This window comes from Xenopus tropicalis, chromosome 5 (genome assembly GCF_000004195.4).
Source record: "Xenopus tropicalis strain Nigerian chromosome 5, UCB_Xtro_10.0, whole genome shotgun sequence".
NCBI classification, from domain to species: Eukaryota; Metazoa; Chordata; class Amphibia; order Anura; family Pipidae; genus Xenopus; species Xenopus tropicalis.
The window spans coordinates 99,054,164-99,073,082 of NC_030681.2; the positions used below are offsets into that span (position 1 = coordinate 99,054,164).

General features: G+C 36.2%; 1 protein-coding gene across 3 annotated transcripts in view; it reads left to right on the forward strand.

The window, feature by feature from the left end:
* Window positions 1-18,919, forward strand: part of dlgap2 (discs, large homolog-associated protein 2) — a 252,368-nt gene that overhangs the window by 125,603 nt on the left and 107,846 nt on the right. The window lies entirely within an intron of this gene.

Below are 18,919 nucleotides of genomic sequence, written 5' to 3' on the forward strand. Positions count from 1 at the left end.
CTTTTTTATTATCTCATTTTTGGATACTAAAATGAATGGGAAATGCCATAAAAACCCTGAACTTGCCCAAATGGTTAGGACACTGCCAGTACAAGAAACTTATAATGAAATATGTTACATGTCTCCTTCAATGTAGCTTACATGTAAGTCATTAATTAAAGACTTTTTAAAGCATTGTTTGGTGTTGTCAGTCTCTATAGTTTATGGTTTAAATCAGTCAAGGTGGTAACTGTGGGTCCTGCAGTAGAGTATTGAACTATACTGACAACTGAGTGTTGCTGATCAAAAATGATTCCCACTAGATGCCAGTCCTTTACTGTTCTGCATTGACTGCTTATGTATGACTGAAGCTGCCTGCTTGAATAAAGATGACTTACTACCAATTTTGCTTTTAACTGCCCAATTAATATTTGTGTCAATTATACACTACATTTCCCTAAATAAATAAGTCAAAAAATTATCATACTATGTATGTATGAGTGCAAGCTCTGTGGGGAAGGTTCCTTCTATGTATCTGAACTTTTGAAACATATTGTATTTGTATATGTGTTTGTTTGAAGAGTTATTGCTCTGCCTGTGTTATTAATGTATTTTAGGATATGTAAATCACAATGGACACAAGTAGCATTCTAAAAATACACTATGTGGTGAAAAGCTATTAATCACACCCATAGCAGAAACAGGTGTATATATATAATATATATATATATATATATATATATATATATAATAAAGCCATGTAATTGCCAGTAACAATTACTGGCAACAGAATCCTTTGTCCTAAAAAGACCAATGTTTCAAATGACACCATTATAGCCTGCTAGCTTTCCAACAAGCCAGCTCCATTATCTGCCCTGTCCTGTTCAGGATTTCTAGTCAACAGTAAGAGAAGTGATTGTGATGTCGAAATGTCTTGGGCATCCAAGTAGGTAGCCACACAGCTTCTCAGAAAATGAAAGCTAAGTGCTATTGTTAGTAGTGCTTAATGATTTTCTGGAAAGAACAATAGCACAAGAGCCTAAAATTTGGAATTTCCATGGGTGAGCAGCCACCCACTCAAGTCCACAATACCCTTGTGAAATACCAAGCATTGTCTTAATTGGTGTAATGGAGAGCACTATCTGCCCAATTCATGAAAAAAGGAGGAATGGACTATTTCTATTTTCATGGTTTGTTCTGGGGCCTCTTGTTCAAAGCAAAGCAAACCATAACTTTACAGTGTATAATGACATTCTTGACTGTAGTTCCTCCTGGGTGGCAAAAGTATGGTGAAGGCTCTGTCATGTGCTAGTGAGTTCTTTAAGATGGAAGTAAAAGAACCTGAGTGTACTGCACAGAGCCCTGTCCTCAGGCCAACTGAAGAGCTGTAAGCTGAAATGGACATCAACTGTGAGCCAGGGCTGATTGCCCATTATCAATGCCAGCTTGGGTCTAAATGTAACCAAAACTACTAATAAAGTTCCTCAAGCTCTAATTGTTTAATTTAATTTGATGATCTGATGGGGGAGGGGGAAATAGAGACATAGGGGAATAGAAATAATAATAATAATAATAATAATATTTTAAAAATGTGTCTGATATAGATTTCCTGTTAATATTAACAATAACGAAATTTGTGATTTTTTGCAAGTATTAACGTTGCAGCTTAAGCTCCTATTTGGCTTTTTACTTTATTCTCATTTCCCTTGGTAAAGTAATACCTGGCTAGCTCCTTAATAAAATGAATAAATATGGCAGGGGTTCTTAAGTGCCTCAAAGGGCACTGAAAGCTTGATATTTAAATTGTATGCGCTGTTCATAATTTAAAGTTGGCTCACTGAAAACCTGTATGAGATGGTATTTAAATATTGATTTCATAATTATATTGATTTTGCATCTTTCCTTTCCAGCCCTCAGTGCCTCTTAAATGGCAACTTCAGTATTTTTTATTCAAGATTTAGGTGAATTTGACAATAAATAACAAGCTTGGTTGCTTGGTTTGTTCTGTTTTTTTTATTTTTCTGTAGATATATTCAGGGCCAGAAGAGCAGATATGGAATTTACTCTAGCTCTATCAATATAAGGGCCTGAGGGTAAAATATGCAGAGAAGTACAGCGGTATTTACAGAGTATATGTTACAGATGTGCCCTCTTCTAAGAGGGTGACAAATTATATAAATCAGAGATATCCAGCCTACGAAATTGTAGGTGCACTTGGTCAGAAATTGCTATTCAAACATATAAAATTGTGTGAAAAATATCTCATGTGCCGTGACCCTAATGTTAATATAACACTGAAATATTTAGGCTGATTTTGTCAGTGCAAACTTGAATCTAGATAGCCTGGGGCAGGAATGTGCCTAGAATAATTGACTAGAACTTCCCTTTACAAACAGATATCACTAACAATGGAACTCAATACGCCTTTACCTGGTGCGACATTGGCCTAAATGTCCTTTAATATCAGAACATAAATTTTTTTTTAATATGTCTATAAAGATTTTCATTCATCCAGGTCATGGTATATCTAGTATAAATAAATTTAAAGCAACTGGACTTGCTAAGTAATCATTGAAGACGTTTCACTACTCATCCGAGCAGCTTCTTCAGTTCAACTGACTGGTATGGGAAGTCCTCAGCATATATACTCTTCCACTAATCCAATCACAATGGCACTTTGTAACTCTTCAGAAAGGTGACATCTGAAACTCACAGAGGTGTGAATGCTGTGGAGTTACTTTGAAAGGATTACCAAAGTATCATGCAACTCTTCAAACAGGTGTTACTTGTTAGAGTTGCATGAATGGATGTGTGAAGAGTTCTGAAACTGCCGGGGTACAGATGTTAGAACAGCATTGTATGTAGCAGACAGATGGTGTTGAAGTCCCCCGCCTCTGTTAAGGGATGGTTTCTCCACTTTGACATGAATGGCCTCTTTTACACCTCTTTCAAACCAGCGGTCTTCTTTGTCCAAAATTTGGACGTTGCTAATTTTAAAGGAGTGTCCCTTGTCTTTTAGGTGTAGAAATACACCTAAAAGACAAGGGACAATAATCTTTGGTAATCCTTTCAAAGTAACCCCACAGCATTCACACCTCTGTGAGTTTCAGATGTCACCTTTCTGAAGAGTAACATAGTGCCATTGTGATTGGATTAGTGGAAGAGTATATATGCTGAGGACTTCCCATACCAGTCAGTTGAACTGAAGAAGCTGCTCGGATGAGTAGTGAAATGTCTTCAATGATTACTAAACAAGTCCAGTTGCTTTAAATTTATTTATACTAGATATGTTTGTTTAATACAACTTTGAAGGACTTTCCTTTTGCACATCAGACTATAGTCTCACAAAAACAAATGCATACAGGGCAAAAACTGCCTGTACCTGCACCACCATTAAAAATGTCTGGGGACAGAGCATTTCAGTGAATTTTTGCTTGGCGTATATTAGTCTTAATTGGACAAGAGAAGAGTGTAAAAGGAAAGAGGCAAAGGTAGAATGAGGTAACAGCTACTGGATTTGCTCCCATACCAACTAGATATGTGGCACAGGGGCATGAACTTCACTTTTCACAAGGCACTATCTGCATGTAGTTTGTACATTCTTCCGCATTTGTATAGGCTTTCTAAGGGTGCTCTGCTTTCCTTTCAAAGTGCATATCCATACTGGTAGAGTTAGTGGCTCAAGATGAGACAGCCCATAAGTGCAAAGTAGACTACATTAGACTATTAAATGTTGCCAGTATTTATTAGAACAAACAGTGTTGGTAGTGTTCAGCAGAGCTGTATTCATGTAGAGTAGCAGGACAGGGAGCAAACATGCACGAAACAGATGCAAATAGCCATGGTTTTTGTATGTTTGCACCATGCCCTGTAATTGGTAATTGAGGCCCTTTGCATTCCAGGATGTTTCATCTGATATTTAAATATAGAATTCTATACCAACCAAATGCTCTTGCACAGACAAATATTGTTTAGCTTTTATGTGTGCCTGAGCAGGTTTTTAATTTAAAAGCCTGAATTCTTCTGCATAAAATTAAGGAACAGTAACACCAAAAAATGAAAGTGTATCAAAGTAACTAAAATATAATGTGCTGCTGCCCTGCACTGGTAAAAGTTGTGTGTTTACTTCAGATAGTCTACTATAATTTATATAAATAAGCTGCTGTGTAGCCATGGGGGCAGCCATTCAAAGGAGAAAAGGCACAGGCACATAGCAGATAACAGATAAAACACTATTGTATTCTACAGAACTTATCTGTTATCTGCTACGTAACCTGTGCCTTTTCTCCTTTTTTCCAGCTTGAATGGCTGCCCCCGTGGCTACACAGCAGCTTATTATATAAATTATAGTAGTGTTACTGTAGCAAACACACCAGTTTTACCAGTGCAGGGCAATAGTGCATTATATTTTTATTACTTTAAAGCTCTTTCATTTTTTGGAGTTACTGTTCCTTTAAGCTGTGCTCCGTGAGTGGGTGTCTAGATCAATCAGTCTGCACACAAAAGTAATAAAATATGTAAAAGACTTACTAAACTGCTTGCCTTCTCAGCACTCCATAAGCATTGGGCACAGATAGTAAGCTATTTCAAGAAATTCAACAAAGTAACAAGACCTCAGCAAGCCGTGTGTATCACATAATTCATGGTAAAATTCCTGCTTTTATCAAATAAACACTTTATCATATGGAAAAATATGGTTGGTTTGAATTATTCGCTGGTCACATGACTGTAAGAGTGTAGATTTGGTTAGGAGTGCCAAGATTCAGTGAAATACCAAACTGAATAATGAATTTGATACAGTCCTACTTTATTGGACACATTTACTCAGCAATTTTGAGATAAAGGGCCTGATTCACTAAAGGGCGATAAAATGTGCGCTATTTTTATTGTGCGCTAAATTTTTTACCGCGGCTTAATTTTGGCGATTTTTCGCACGATTCACTATAAGCATACTTGCGCTTTTTTACGCGAGATATTGCATGCGTTATTTAACTCGCGAAAGACTATTTCAATGCGGTATTTGCCGGTACATGCGCTAAATTACGCGAATAATCGCCGCATATGAATGGTAGCATAGAAATAGTGTATAAAAATTGTCGCCGCATATAAATGGTGTATATAAATATTAGCCACATATAAATGGTAGCATATAAATGGTAGCATATAAATGGTATCATATAAATAGTAGATGCTTATAAATAGTAGCCACTAGTGATGAGCAAATGTGTTCTGGTTATCTTTAGTGAAAAATTAGCAAATCTTTCGAAAGATCCACAAAACGGCAAAAATGTTGTGCGGGCAAAAAAATTGTTGCCCGTGACTATTATTTTTTGACACTTGTGTCAATTTTTGGATGTTCGGTGAATTTTTGCGTGGCAAATTTTTTCATGCGTTTTGCCATAGGCGGATTGTTTTGAGAAACGCATGAAAAAATCCGCCGCGAAAAAAATTCAACGCACGTCCAAAAATTCGCTGCAAATCCATGCCTGGCAAAACATTTCATCACTTGTAGCCAAATAGAAATAGTCGCGCAAATGAACGCACGCCATGTTAGCCATACACGCCAATACTTGCAGAAAATTACTGTATTAAAAATGAACATTTCGCTGCAAACTGGCGGCTGCGTCACTCTAGGGGAAACACATACTTGAATAAATAACACTGTAAGTCCATATTTTATTGCAAAAAATCATTTACTGTACTTTTGTATAATTTTTCGCCTGCCTGTAGTGGGTGTTAATTTTCGCATAGCCGAATGCGATATTTAGCGCGCAAAACTTATAGTGAATCATGCGATCGTATTCTTTTCAGCGCGGAAATTAACGCAAAACGGTAAAACTAGTGCGAGAAATAACCCATGCGAAAATGGCGATTTTTCGCACGCGATAATACTATGGTGAATCGTGCGCAAATTATTTTGCGTTTTTTAACGCTAAAAAGCGTGCGATAATTTTTATCGCCCTTTAGTGAATCAGGCCCAAAGTTGGAGTTTTTCTTACTTACGTAAATAATTTCGGGATGTACGAATGGGTTTTCGCCAGAAGTTGATTTTTTCATTATTGTTCCCTGAAAAATTTGAGTTTTTCCCATAAATCGTGATTATGTTTAGTTAATTTTTTTTGTCAAAAAAAATTTGACAGGTTTGATCTGTCGAGTACCATTAAGAATGGAATAGTACCATGGAGGCGTAGGGGCAGATTTACCAAAGCACGTATTCGAATCCTGAATGACAAAAATTCGGATTGGAAACTAAAATTTTGTGACTTTTTTGTATTTTTCGCGACTATTTTGTCGTCGCGATTTTTTCGTATTGAACGATTGTAAACGGCGGACAAGCCAATCCGCTTCTTTCGTGACGGCAACGAAAAAGTCGCTGAAAATATACGAAAAAGTCGCGACGGCGACGAAAAAGTCGCAGAAAATACGAAAAAGTTGTTGCAGCAAAAAAGTAGAAAAAATACTGATCATTACGAAAAAACGCATTCGGACCGTTCGTGGATTAGTAAATGTGCCCCTTAGAATAGTAGAAGCATAGAATAGTCAGTGAGTGCCTGTCCTTAAACTTTCAGTGAGGAGTTAATTCCCTCATTGTTTTCGTTTCACCCAGCTTCAAGGGGAAGTTAATCCCCCATCATTGTGTTCTATTTCACCCAGTTTCAAGTGAAATTCAGACACATTATTGTTTTTCAAGAATGAGCACCAATGCTCCTTAAATGGCTGCTGGAGCAATTCCTGTTTGGGAAAAATAAAGAGGATTCATGGAAACGAAGGTCCATTTAAACTCGAATTTTTTGAGTTTTAACAATACTTTCAACTCAAATAATTTGGAGTTTCAAATGTATACTCGAAATTTCAAGCATTATTAAGACATTTTATAAATACAGCAATGATCGAGCTTAATTCAAATTTATATCATGTTGAGTTTATACGACTTTCAAGCCCAGAAAAAAAAACAAATTGTAGTAAATGTTCCCCTATGTCTTTTACTTTCTACTTCTACTTTAAGTTCAATAAAAATCTTTAGTTGATGTGCTGGATAAAAGCAAACTTTTTCATTTGTTATTTAATGTTTAATGTTTATTTTTCAAGGTCTTACAATATTATTTGCTGTTCTACTTCCCTCTGCAGTGAGACTCAAAATGGTCTCTAGGGTCCATGGGCTGCCAGCCGCGAGGTTAGATATTTCTCCTGCTATTATTACTTATCTTTCTTTTCAAGCCAGCTCCTATTCATCATTTTTTCTAATGTTAAAACATATGCATCTAGCAAATAGCTGTGTAACACTTTACTGTTTAACACATGCTGTTAACAACACAGTTTTGTAATCAGAATAAGAGTTTTTTTTAATATGTACCGGTATTGGACCCCTTATCCGGAAACCCATTATCCAGAAAGCTCCGAATTACGGAAAATACTCCATTTAAATCAAATTATTCAGAATTTTAAAACTGATTTCGTTTTTCTTTGTAGTAATAAAACAGTACCTTGTAATTGATCACAAGATATAAATAATCCTTATTGGATGCAAAACAATGCTATTGGGGTAGACTTAAGGTATGGAGATTCAAATTATGGAAAGACCCTTTATCCAGAATACTCTGGGTCCCAAGCATTCTGGACAACGGGTCCTATACCTGTATATGGTTTTTGGACTGTATATGTCCAGTGAAGGATGCAACTTACAGCACTTTATAAAAAGTAATAGTATTTCTTTTAATCTCATACTCAAGAACTCTAGAAAAGGGAAAAAGCATTAAATAATTAAAAAGCCATAAAAATGAAGATCAGCTATAAAATGTCTCAGAATGTCATTGTCTACAACGTGCCAAAAGTAATAAGGTGAAGTGAGATGATCTTATTCTTTTATTCCAACCTCATCATGCCAGTTAAATGCCAGGTTTTTAAAATGTATCATTTTAAAGTCTTTTGAGATGCTGCTGTGCCATTTTAGTGACAAATGCAGCATCATTAATGCAATGCTGGGAAAGAGAGGGGCATTGTGAGTAAAAACTCCACAATAGCAAATTAGGCAGTTTATCTGCAGTTTGCACTCCTGTTGTTAATTAACTCTTACATCTCCTGTAGCCAGCAGTTCTGGCATTTTTAATTAATTAGATGATCTTATCAGCTAATTTCAATGCATACTGTATCTATAAACCCAGCAATAAAGCCAGGATGCTTTTTGCCAAGAAGTTCTTAGAAACAGACTCCCTGAAACAAGCAAAAAAATGTCCCAAATCAGCTTGAAACACAAAATGATTTTAGGCTTACACTATAAGGGTTATTTACAACCCTGGGGACTGTAGCTTTCTGCACGCTCACTGCTGCTGGGGACAGACAATGTCTGTAGGTAGGTAGCCTTTTATACTGGGATCTAGGGGTCAACCCCATCTCATATAAATGAAATACACATAGGAACTATTAAATAGTTTATTTACTCATTGCAAATATATAATTTATAGGAAAGGAAAAGGACAATTTTTTAAAATAATATAGTTTTACACCTAAGATATTTTGACACAATCACTAAAGAACAATCATAGCATTGGGCTGTAAAGTACTTAGTTGCATGTTGCAATTAATAGAAACAGATGTATGTAATTCAGCCCCCTCTGTGTGCAATTCCAAGCAAGCAAATAACATAACCTCAGCTGTTTATATCCTATTGTAAGGGCACTTACAACATAAAGCCTTGTGGGTTTCTTTCCTTTATTAGGCAGTTTGCCATGGGCTTGATGGAAGCATTTCAATTCAAAAAACAAACAAACAAACATTGACCAATTAAATCATATCTGATTTACTGACTGACTGCACTCAAACTCAATTACTGAAAACCAACCTTATTCATATCCAGGGTAACCTGAACAAAACAGCTCAAGTGTCTTCAGAGGATGACGTCATATTGTATATATTGTATATTGTATAGGCCGTAGATAAAACCACTGGATTTATACATCTAAAAAGCACCCTTAGATTACAGGAAAAATGTTTTTTGATAAAGAAATAAACACAGTGCAGTTATCCTTAGTAACAAACACCAACTGGATTCAAAGTTATTTTTTAAAATATATTAAAAAAAAAACATTCGGCATGCCATCCCTAAATTCCTCCATAGATAGAATTTTTTCACCAGGCATGGATTTGCAGTGCAGTGTTTTTGTGAAATGGGCACAAAATTTTGCCTCTCAAAATATGTGGTTGCATCAAAAAAAGTTGCGCATCAAAAACTGTTGTGGTTTGTGAACTTTTTATCATTTCACAAATTTTTCTGAAGTTTCGCACATTTTTTGATGATGTGAAATGGGACAGATTCGCTCATCACTGCTAACCTCCCCTCAGTCCCTTTAGAACTAAACTTGTGTGTAAGTGACTTGTGTGTAAGCCAACATCACCGGTGATACTGCCCATAGCATCCAATCTGATCTTCGCTTTTGTTTTCCAACTTGTAGGTGACTGTTCAAATCTGATTGTGGATTATACATTATACTTAATATGCCCCTAAATGTACTGCTATCAGTGGGAATAGTTACAGTAATCCTGATGAAGTAGCCTCCTCAACAACCTTTCCCAGACATGGGAGTGTATTTGCTTTAGTTTTATTTATGAAAACTCCCTAGAGATCTGTAACTCATGAAGCTTAGAGGTCATACATTTAGAACATCTATAAAAAATATAGTGCAATATCTTTAATGTAAGTTATAAACATATATATTAGTTTTGCCCTTATTGATTCCAAAGAAGGAAGATTTCACTTGCTACTCTCCTGCAGACCTTAGGGCAATGGCACATGGTACGTAACCCATGTTTATTCTCTTCCGGCATCGGGAACCAAAACATTTGTAAGTACCTTTGCACCACCTTAAGTGATTTAAATGTTATACCACTGGGGATGCCACTGAAATTAATGCAAAGGTATTTACAGATGTGTTGTTGTCCACACCTATCCTCCTGTGCTGGTGTTAAAATGTATAATGTATCATTGGCCTTAAATGAGAAGAAAAATTAAAATCATTGTGAGGCACCACCCAGTGATTAGAATCACTAAAAGGAAAACTATACCCCAAACAATGTATTGGGGTATAGTTTATAAAATATATTGCATAAACAAGCTCATATGTAAAACCCCGCTTCATCCAAATAAACATTTTCATAAAAATATACTTTTTAGTACTATGTGCTTTTGGGTACTCCTACATAAAAAAATTGCCATTTTAAGAATTAAGGGCCGCCTCCTGGGATTATAGGATTCACAGTGCACACAAACAAGCCAAGGCACACATACATGCTAGGCCCCATCAGCCAATTAATGGGCAGAGTTCTGCCTTTTGCTTCCGCACTACTTCTTGTTACAGTTAGAGCTGCATTATTTCTGGTCATGTGATGAGGGAGCACGCAGCCCATCACTAAATGGTCAAGGAAAAGGATGTAAAAGGGCAATATTTACTGATATATATATTCCAGTTTGGTCAGATTCTTTAATAGGGCACTTCACATAATAGAAACTGTCTGTTGGTTAAGTATTCATTCTGGGGGTATAGTTTTCCTTAAACTGATACCCTAGGCTCAGGCTCCTTTTCCCTAAAAACAGCCCAGGGTATTTCTGTGGAAGATCCTTCTTCTGAGTCGTCAACCCTCTTTTCCTTCTGGTTTGGGCAGGGGCATGCGCGGTAGAGTGAAAGCCAAACTTAGAAATGAAAGGCCGGCTCTTTCACTCTAGTGCACATATGCACACCCGCGCCTCAGTGAAAAGAAAAGCAAGAAAGATAGCACAGAAGAACTTCTGCTAACAGGAGCACTGGCCTGGGGTATCAGGCACAGTAAGCTATTACAATCACTAGGGGATGCTCACCCCCAGTGATTTAGACTTTCCTTTAAGCTGATTTTTTGCCATTGGTAGTAATATAAGTGACCTTAATCACTCCTTTTGTTAAATCTCCCCTTTTTTCCAAAAGGAAGACCTTTGCAAATCCAAAACTCCCTTTTCCTAATAACCTTAATGTAAGTTACATAGGTTAATTGTTTCAGTACTCATATACAGTTTGTTTTCTATAAAGCTGGCCATACACGCACCGATAATATCGTACAAAACCTCGTTTGGTACGTTATTCGTTATGTGTATGGCAAGTCGGTGAGTCGACCGATATCGCAGGAGGCTGCTGATATCGGTCGACTCGCCGATCGGCCAGGTTAAAAGATTTTGATCGGGCGCCATAGAAGGCACCTGAGCAAAATCTGTCTTCAGCGGTGAATCGGCAGAAGGAGGTAGAAATCCTATTGTTTCTACCTCCTTATCTGCCGTTTCAGCCCTGAACGTTAGTGGCGGATTTAACGATCTTTAACAATCTTTAAAGATTTAACGATCTTTAAAGATCGCAAATCGTCACGTGTGTGGCCACCTTTATACACAGTATAAGCCAATCTTCCCAAATGGCATTTATACCTCTAGCAGACAGAAGCTTTTACTTAGTTCTTTAAAAAGATCTATGTACTCAACTGTATTTGTAATAAAAGAATAATTACATATGTACATATGTATCCAAGGTATTGCAACATACCCGGCAATATTAATATATTTATGCAGGAACCTTTTTTTCTGCTCATTTGAAAATAAAACTCTTATAAATCTTTTCCTATTTGTCACTGTGAATGAAGTGCCTACCCATGCTTACTATTTTTACAGCTACAGCTGTGCCATTCATATGTTAAAGAATGGCAGCCGGATCCTTTCATTCTTGTTTCTTTGTCAGAATGCAGTTCAAGCTGTTTACAGGCTGAAGTATACCGAGCCCTGTTTTTCTGACATTTAGCAAAGCCATTTGTGAAAGCTGATAGATAATGCTAAGGACATCACTGCAAATGCCAGAAGATCATTTGCGGTCCTGCAGCAGGGTAGAATATTTACAACACTGCTCATTTGGTGCTTACTTCTGACTTTGTTTACTTATTTATTTTTGTAATTACCAACTCTTTTGGTCATTCACAAAACTGTCTGATAAAACTCAGACCTTTAATGGTCCATCCTGCGACATATGCCTGCCTGCCGCTAACATGCAATGCAGCATTGTACAATAGGAACAGGACTTACACCAAGAGGCCCCTATGGCTTCCTGTCTGTGGGATTCTATTACAAATTCAATAAGCCAAATGCACAGATAATTCAAGCACTCATCCACACATAAAACTATTAGTTTACAGGGCATTTTACATGATATTAATGTGGTGGTGCTAGGTGTTTTTCAATGTGATGGTGGGTGTTTTACAAGATCATTTTTCCACACAGCTTTATATTATGCCTTTTACCAATTAATATTTTCCGCTAATCGGTCTTATTATTATTATTATTATTATTATTAACAATAATAATAATAATCACCACAGAGAAAAAAATGAATGACCGAACAATTAACATTTACAGACAAACATTTCTTTCAAAATAATTCCCAGTGACAATTGGATATTGTCAGGAGACCCTAGAGGGTGGGCTTGCTCGCGAGCATTTTCATTCTAAGAGGGTGAGTTTAGCAAGCCAAAAGACTGCAGAAACTCAGAAGTAAATTGGCTTGCTGAGAAAAAGTTCAATTCATCACAAGCTTGGTGTCTGCATATGGGAAGCATAAAGGCAAAACATTACATATTTGATATTAGAAAACTCTAGGGAGGCAGGATATTAAAAGCTGTTGAAATCAGTAGATTCATATTGCTTTCAAAAATCCTGAAAACAGATGGATATCAAAATGCACCCAGCCCTGTAATAGTATCAAGCACAGGTCTAATGCTGAAAGGCTTATCTGAGTACAATATTTCTGGATCTTTGAAATGACCAGTTGCTCTGTCAGTTACATAAATTTTGCTCACACTGAGGTTTTAAAGGGGTTTGTATGGTAAATACACTTATTAAAATGCCATAGGAATAAATAGAACGTGGGTGAGTTTTTATGTATTAAGCTCTAAACTCACATTTTTATAAATCTGCCCCTTAATGCCGGTCTCTTGAGTAAAGGTAATGTGGTTAACTATTCATTTCTGGTATAGGATGCAGCCTTGATGTTGTGTGCATGTTTTGTGCCCAAACTTAGGGCCAAACCAAGCCAAAATTGAGAGCAGGACTATGTTGCTTTACGTTCCAAGATTTACCTTGTAGTATATGTTGAGATAAGTAGTTAGAATCATTCTTCTACATTATAATATAAACCTAAAACACCAACTGGAAGATATGGTAGAAGCTGTTAAAATGTCCCATTTAACTTAATATTAACAATATTCATATTAAAGGGCAACAAAAGTGTTATTCTTTGGGGTCTACCGGGCTAATTCAGTAGACACTGCAATTATTTTCCTGACACGCATGCATATGGTTGACAAACTGACCAGAGCAGTCATGGGGATTCACTTTACCATACATTACATAGGAGCCTTTTTACTTATCAAATGCAAGACTTTACAACTCACAGGAGTCAATCGGAAAGCAATTCTGAATACATACACCTGCATACAATAGTTATGCAGGGTTTTTACCATTTCTTATACTTTTTGAATAGTGAGGAAGAATGTCATGTCCAACATGACTCATTCCATGTGTTTGTGTTCAGCAGGGAATATGGAAACCATAGATGATTGCTGAGAGCAAACATAAGCTGCATGGACACTAGGGAGCCCATTCTTTAAACCACAAATTTTCGCTGTTAAAAGCACAATAATTTCTGATGTTCGAAAATTGCACAAAAATTAATTTATTGGTCATACGAAAATATTGTGGTTGAGATCCGAAAGTCACAAAATTTTCAGATCCGAATGATCATAAACGATGTGAAAACCTTTCTGGCTTTGAAACATCAGTGCATGATTTTGGAAGCCTTCCATAGGACTCAATGGCACTCTGCAGCTCAAACCTGGCCAAAAGACATGATACCAAAGCTTCAATGAATTCCAAAATGGTCATAGTCTTTGAGAAAAATACGACTTTTTCATAGAAGTTAACGAAAACTCTGAAAAAGCCGTACTATTTTAATGATATTAGGGTGGTCATTACGAAAAGTTCTAAAAATTAGAAAAAATATGATTTTTTAATGAAAAAAAATTGTGGTTTCATGAATGGGCCCCTAGATCTGATGTCCTTTGCACTATATCAACCACTACAGTTGGCTGTAGGTTCACAAAGATATAAGTACCCTGGGGGAACCTGAAGCCACTTCTAAGATCAATGTACTGTAAAAAATATCTTTCTGACATATAGGAGACTATTTGGAAGCATGAAAAGCAATATAGATGAGTTTTATTTTTTTTTCTCAATGGTATATCTCTCACTATTTTAAAAAAAAATGCTTGTCTTTAATTATCCTTCTGTGCTATTATATTGCTTGGTTGATCTAAGTGGTTTTCTTGTCTAGGAAACTGTGACTGAAATGCCTGTGCATAATGGTTTAACAGCTGTTAGGATTTCAGCTTTCTCTAGCCTTTCTAGAGGTGGACAGTCACCACAATAAATCTATAATTTACAGGCAAGAAAATGGTCTTGGAAAGAGATTTATAGAAATGATCATATAGCATGATAGCACAGATACCATGGGGCAGTGAAGTTAGAGCTCACCGCAATAAAATGCGACCAATCCCTGTTCATTCCTATGTGACTTTTAGATGTGTATTTATAAAATGGTGAACTTTCACTCATTTCACTAAAAATCCCGTAGAAATGAATAGAGAGTGGTGGAATTTTCTAATTTTACAATTTTAATAATCTGCCCAATTATGAGAGAATATTATCTAAAATATAAAGGATGAATTTAGACAGAAGTGAAAAGTTGCAGCAGAAGTCACATAAAGGGATACAGCATATTTACCACAGGATAAATGGACAATAACAAAACATCATTTTTAGGCGATTTTACAAAGAATCTTCACCCCTTGAATAAATAATAACGAAGATGCATTTTAAGCACATGATTGGATTGATGCTAATAATACATAATGAGTAGATCCCATGATTTACACTTTGGAGGCTGCACAAATGCACCAGTAACTCATAGACATGCAACAAAAAATGTTGTAATTCAACTGACCAGTATATGTTGCAGATAGATAAATATTCAGATTAATCAATATGTACTTTACTCATTTTCCCTTTCAAATGACTTGGCATACACATACAGTATACACATATACAGTATAGCAAAAAGGAAAAGTTGCACTCACCATTAAAATGTTAAACCATTAGGCAGGGGTGCTGTGATCATAAAATTCATACTGACAAATACAAGAGGTCCTCTGCACTCTGTGCATTAAGCTATACTTGGGTCAAACCCACAAAAATATATGAACCCACCAGTGGCAAAAAAATTGCAATATTTTTCACCAGGGCACAATGTATGTAATAAAATGTTTTATTAAATACACCCCACTTTTAAGCAGGATATACTACATGCAATTAAAATTCACAATGTAATAATTGTTTAATGAATAATATAACATTGTGATATGGAAGTTTATATTCTTCTTTGTGCATATATCTATAAAAAAAAATATTTTTTTTTCTGATGAATCCCCCCATATATTCTCAGTTGAATGAGTGCTCAGCAGGAATTGCATTTAAGCATCTTGTGCAATTTACAAGAGCTCCTGTATAATGTTACACCTCTTTGACTAAAAATATCATCATCATGCAATAATCCAAAGCTATGTTTGCAGGTATAAAACTGTCACCTATGCAGAATGAAATAAATGGAGCAATGACTAAATATAGACAAGTAGAAGTGAAGGTCATCTTTAACATCAAGCTAATGCGAGAACACTGGTTCTGGCTGACAGGCTGCGAGCTGAAAATGAATAGAAGGCTTATAGTAGCTAAGAATAACCTTAAACCTAATGTATTAGAAATGCAGAAGATTCTCAGAGAGACTAGAGGATCTATGATGGATTGGGTCATGTACTCTTTCTTTCTTTTTCCTAAAAATTATGTGTTGTAGAGGGAGGTTTTTATGCATTGATGGACAAAGATAAACACTTATGGTTTTCCCATAGGCAACCTGTTGTTCCCAAAAGAAGAACAACTTCAGAGTCTGCTATGTAACATGCACAGAGTTGAAATAATACTATTTTAGGTGCCCCTGTACTAAGCACAATGCAACAGGAAATGTAAGTATAAAGCAGCTTTTATAACCAACAGCTCTGGAAACATTGTGCAAGTTTTAGGTAAAAATCATACATTTCAGGTGAACTTGAATAATGTCGGAGTGGGCCGGCAGGCCAAAAAAAAGAAAAATGCATGGTTGTTTGATAGCAAAGCAGTGGTTAATCACTTGAAGAAAAATCAGTAAAGAAATAGACTTTCATCGAAAAGTACACACTGCTTGTTCATTCATTTTTACTGCAATAATTTTTTTACTGTTTATTAATATGAACATGAACCAAGGTTTCAAAAATCTCCAGAGTGGAACATTATCACCCAAGAAACTTGTTGACTTCTCATGCATGCCACACATTATTTTATTTATTTATTTTTATAAAACAGTATCAAGATTAATGTGCTGTTTTCACCACTACAAACATAAGAACATGGTGATGGTGGAGAGGTCTGGAAAGATAATGCTACAGTTTCATTAAATTTCAGACAATACCTTGTACTATTGCTTATGTGTGTGTAGAAGGGTGGACACAATACTGGCAAAATGTGCTGAGGGTCCCACCAATTAGATCTTTGCCACCAGTACCTTAAAGATTACATTAGTATTACAATACAAAAGCTAAATACTGTACAGTAATTAAAGAAAATTAAATACTTGAAGCGCAAATCATTAGTTGGGGTGGAGATCTTTGCAACCGCTGTTTCAGTATATCTATTGAGGGGTACTGCTACTACTGTTCCATCAGTATATGTGCTGTGTGCCATTTTCATTCTTGTTTCAGTATACTGTATGTGCATCAGTAGGAGTGCTTCCTGGAGGGTGACTGCCATTACATTTGCCGGGGGTTCACTGCTACTATATGTTTATGAATGTCTATGATATCTATGTCCATGTAATGTGTGCTGGTATAACCTGCTATTTTCTGATTCCTAAGTACCCATCTAAGTGTATGTGCACTTACATTAGGACCCAGGGATGTGAATGTTCTGCCTTCCTTGTGCTTAGAGTCATTTCTAGATGTTCATCTTGGTTTTTGCTGCCTTTTTGTTATATAAGGTCTGTTACTGCACTTTCCTAAGCTGGTTTCTGTCTCAGTTCCTGCCCATACCTATTACTTACTGTAGCAGTAGTTCCTGGTTTTGATCTCTGTTTGACCTTTTAATTTGCGGCTTGCCCTGACCTATTGCCTGTCTGGCAACCTTTTTTGTCTCTTCCCTGTCTGCGCCTCTAATCACATTTCTGTAGTGAGTAGGTTCCCTGTTTGTATTTTTTTATTACAGCAGAAAGTTCCATTGCCACAAAAAGCAAGTGAAGACTAGGGATGAGCAAAGTTTTTCACCTGTTACAGATTTGCAGTGAAATTGGCATTTATGTGATTGGCAACATGGCTGTGAATCTGCAATAGAATTTCACTGTACCTTTTGTTTTGTCAACAAAAATATAGCATTTTTTTCGTGTATGAAAAATGCTCATTGACTCTAAAGCATTTGTCTTGAGAAGAACCTTCAGAAAAAATGTCCACTGACTCCAGTGCATTTGGCAAAATGTCTGCTTAAGTTTTGCAAAATTTTGTAGCAAAGCAAAATGGGGCAGTTTTGGTCATCACTAGTAAAGACCAGTACCCTGCTTGACAGACTGACTACTGTTAGCAGTTTGCTTGTGCTGGGGATGAAGAGCTACTTCCAATACTGACAGTGTATACAGGGGTAAGTATAACATTGGGGGCAGAAAAGTTCTGCTCTCTAATACAGTGTTTTGGTATTTCAAACTGCTGTTAATTATGGGGCAGATTTACTAAAACTAACATTTTCTTTTTAAAAATGTGAATAAACTTATTTCCACAAATGTATGACATTTAGGGGCTGATTTATCAAAATGTGAATTTAGCGCTTAATACATGAAAACTCACCCATGTTCTATTCATTGCTATGAGATTTTAAGAAGTGTATTTATCAAAGTGAAAGTTAGAACTCACCATTTGATAAATACACTTAAAAAAATCCCATAGGAACGAATAAAACATCAGTGAGTTTTTCTGTAGGGAGTTTTAATCTCACATTTTGATAAATCTGCCCCTTACTAAAAAGTCTGAACTGAAAAATTTCCAGAAATGTCGCGAAACTCCAAATTTTTTTACCTGTTGTTTCGAAACCTCTACTTTTTTTAATTGTTGCACAAAAAAACAGTGTCCAAAATCCAAAAACCTCTAAAGTTTTGTAGCAAAGAAGGATCCTCCAGGGAGAGCAAATGGGCATCTGACATTGACTTCTACATAATCTCAGAAAGTTTTAGCTCAGATTCGGATTTTTAGCCATTTTGTCACATAGTAAATCTCAAAAAAACTCATGTCTGGTGTTATAGGGATGTAAAATTATCATTTGTTTGTATTCTGAAAGGAACAAGATTACTCAAAAAATAGATGTGCACTTTTTTATTTTATCAAACACTCTTTGCAAACATGTTTTATTTTAGAATATTGTGCTGCTTCTTATTTTCTGTTCCCAGCTACTATTTAATGATGATAAACTGTGCAGTTTTAATTTTATGGAATCTTTGTTTCATAGTGTGTAGTGATGAGTGAACGTTTTTGCCAGGCACGAATTTGCAGTGATTTTCCGTCATTGCACCAATGGCGAATTGTTTCATGAAACTGCCACAAAAAATTGTAGGCAAAAAATTTGTTGCACGTCCAAAAAAGCTGCGATTGCATCAAATTGGGCGCAGTCGTAGCAAAAAAAAGACGCAGGTGACAAAAAATGTTGCAGTACAGATTCACTCAACACTAAGGGGCTAATCCACGAATCCGAATGGGAAAAAAATCG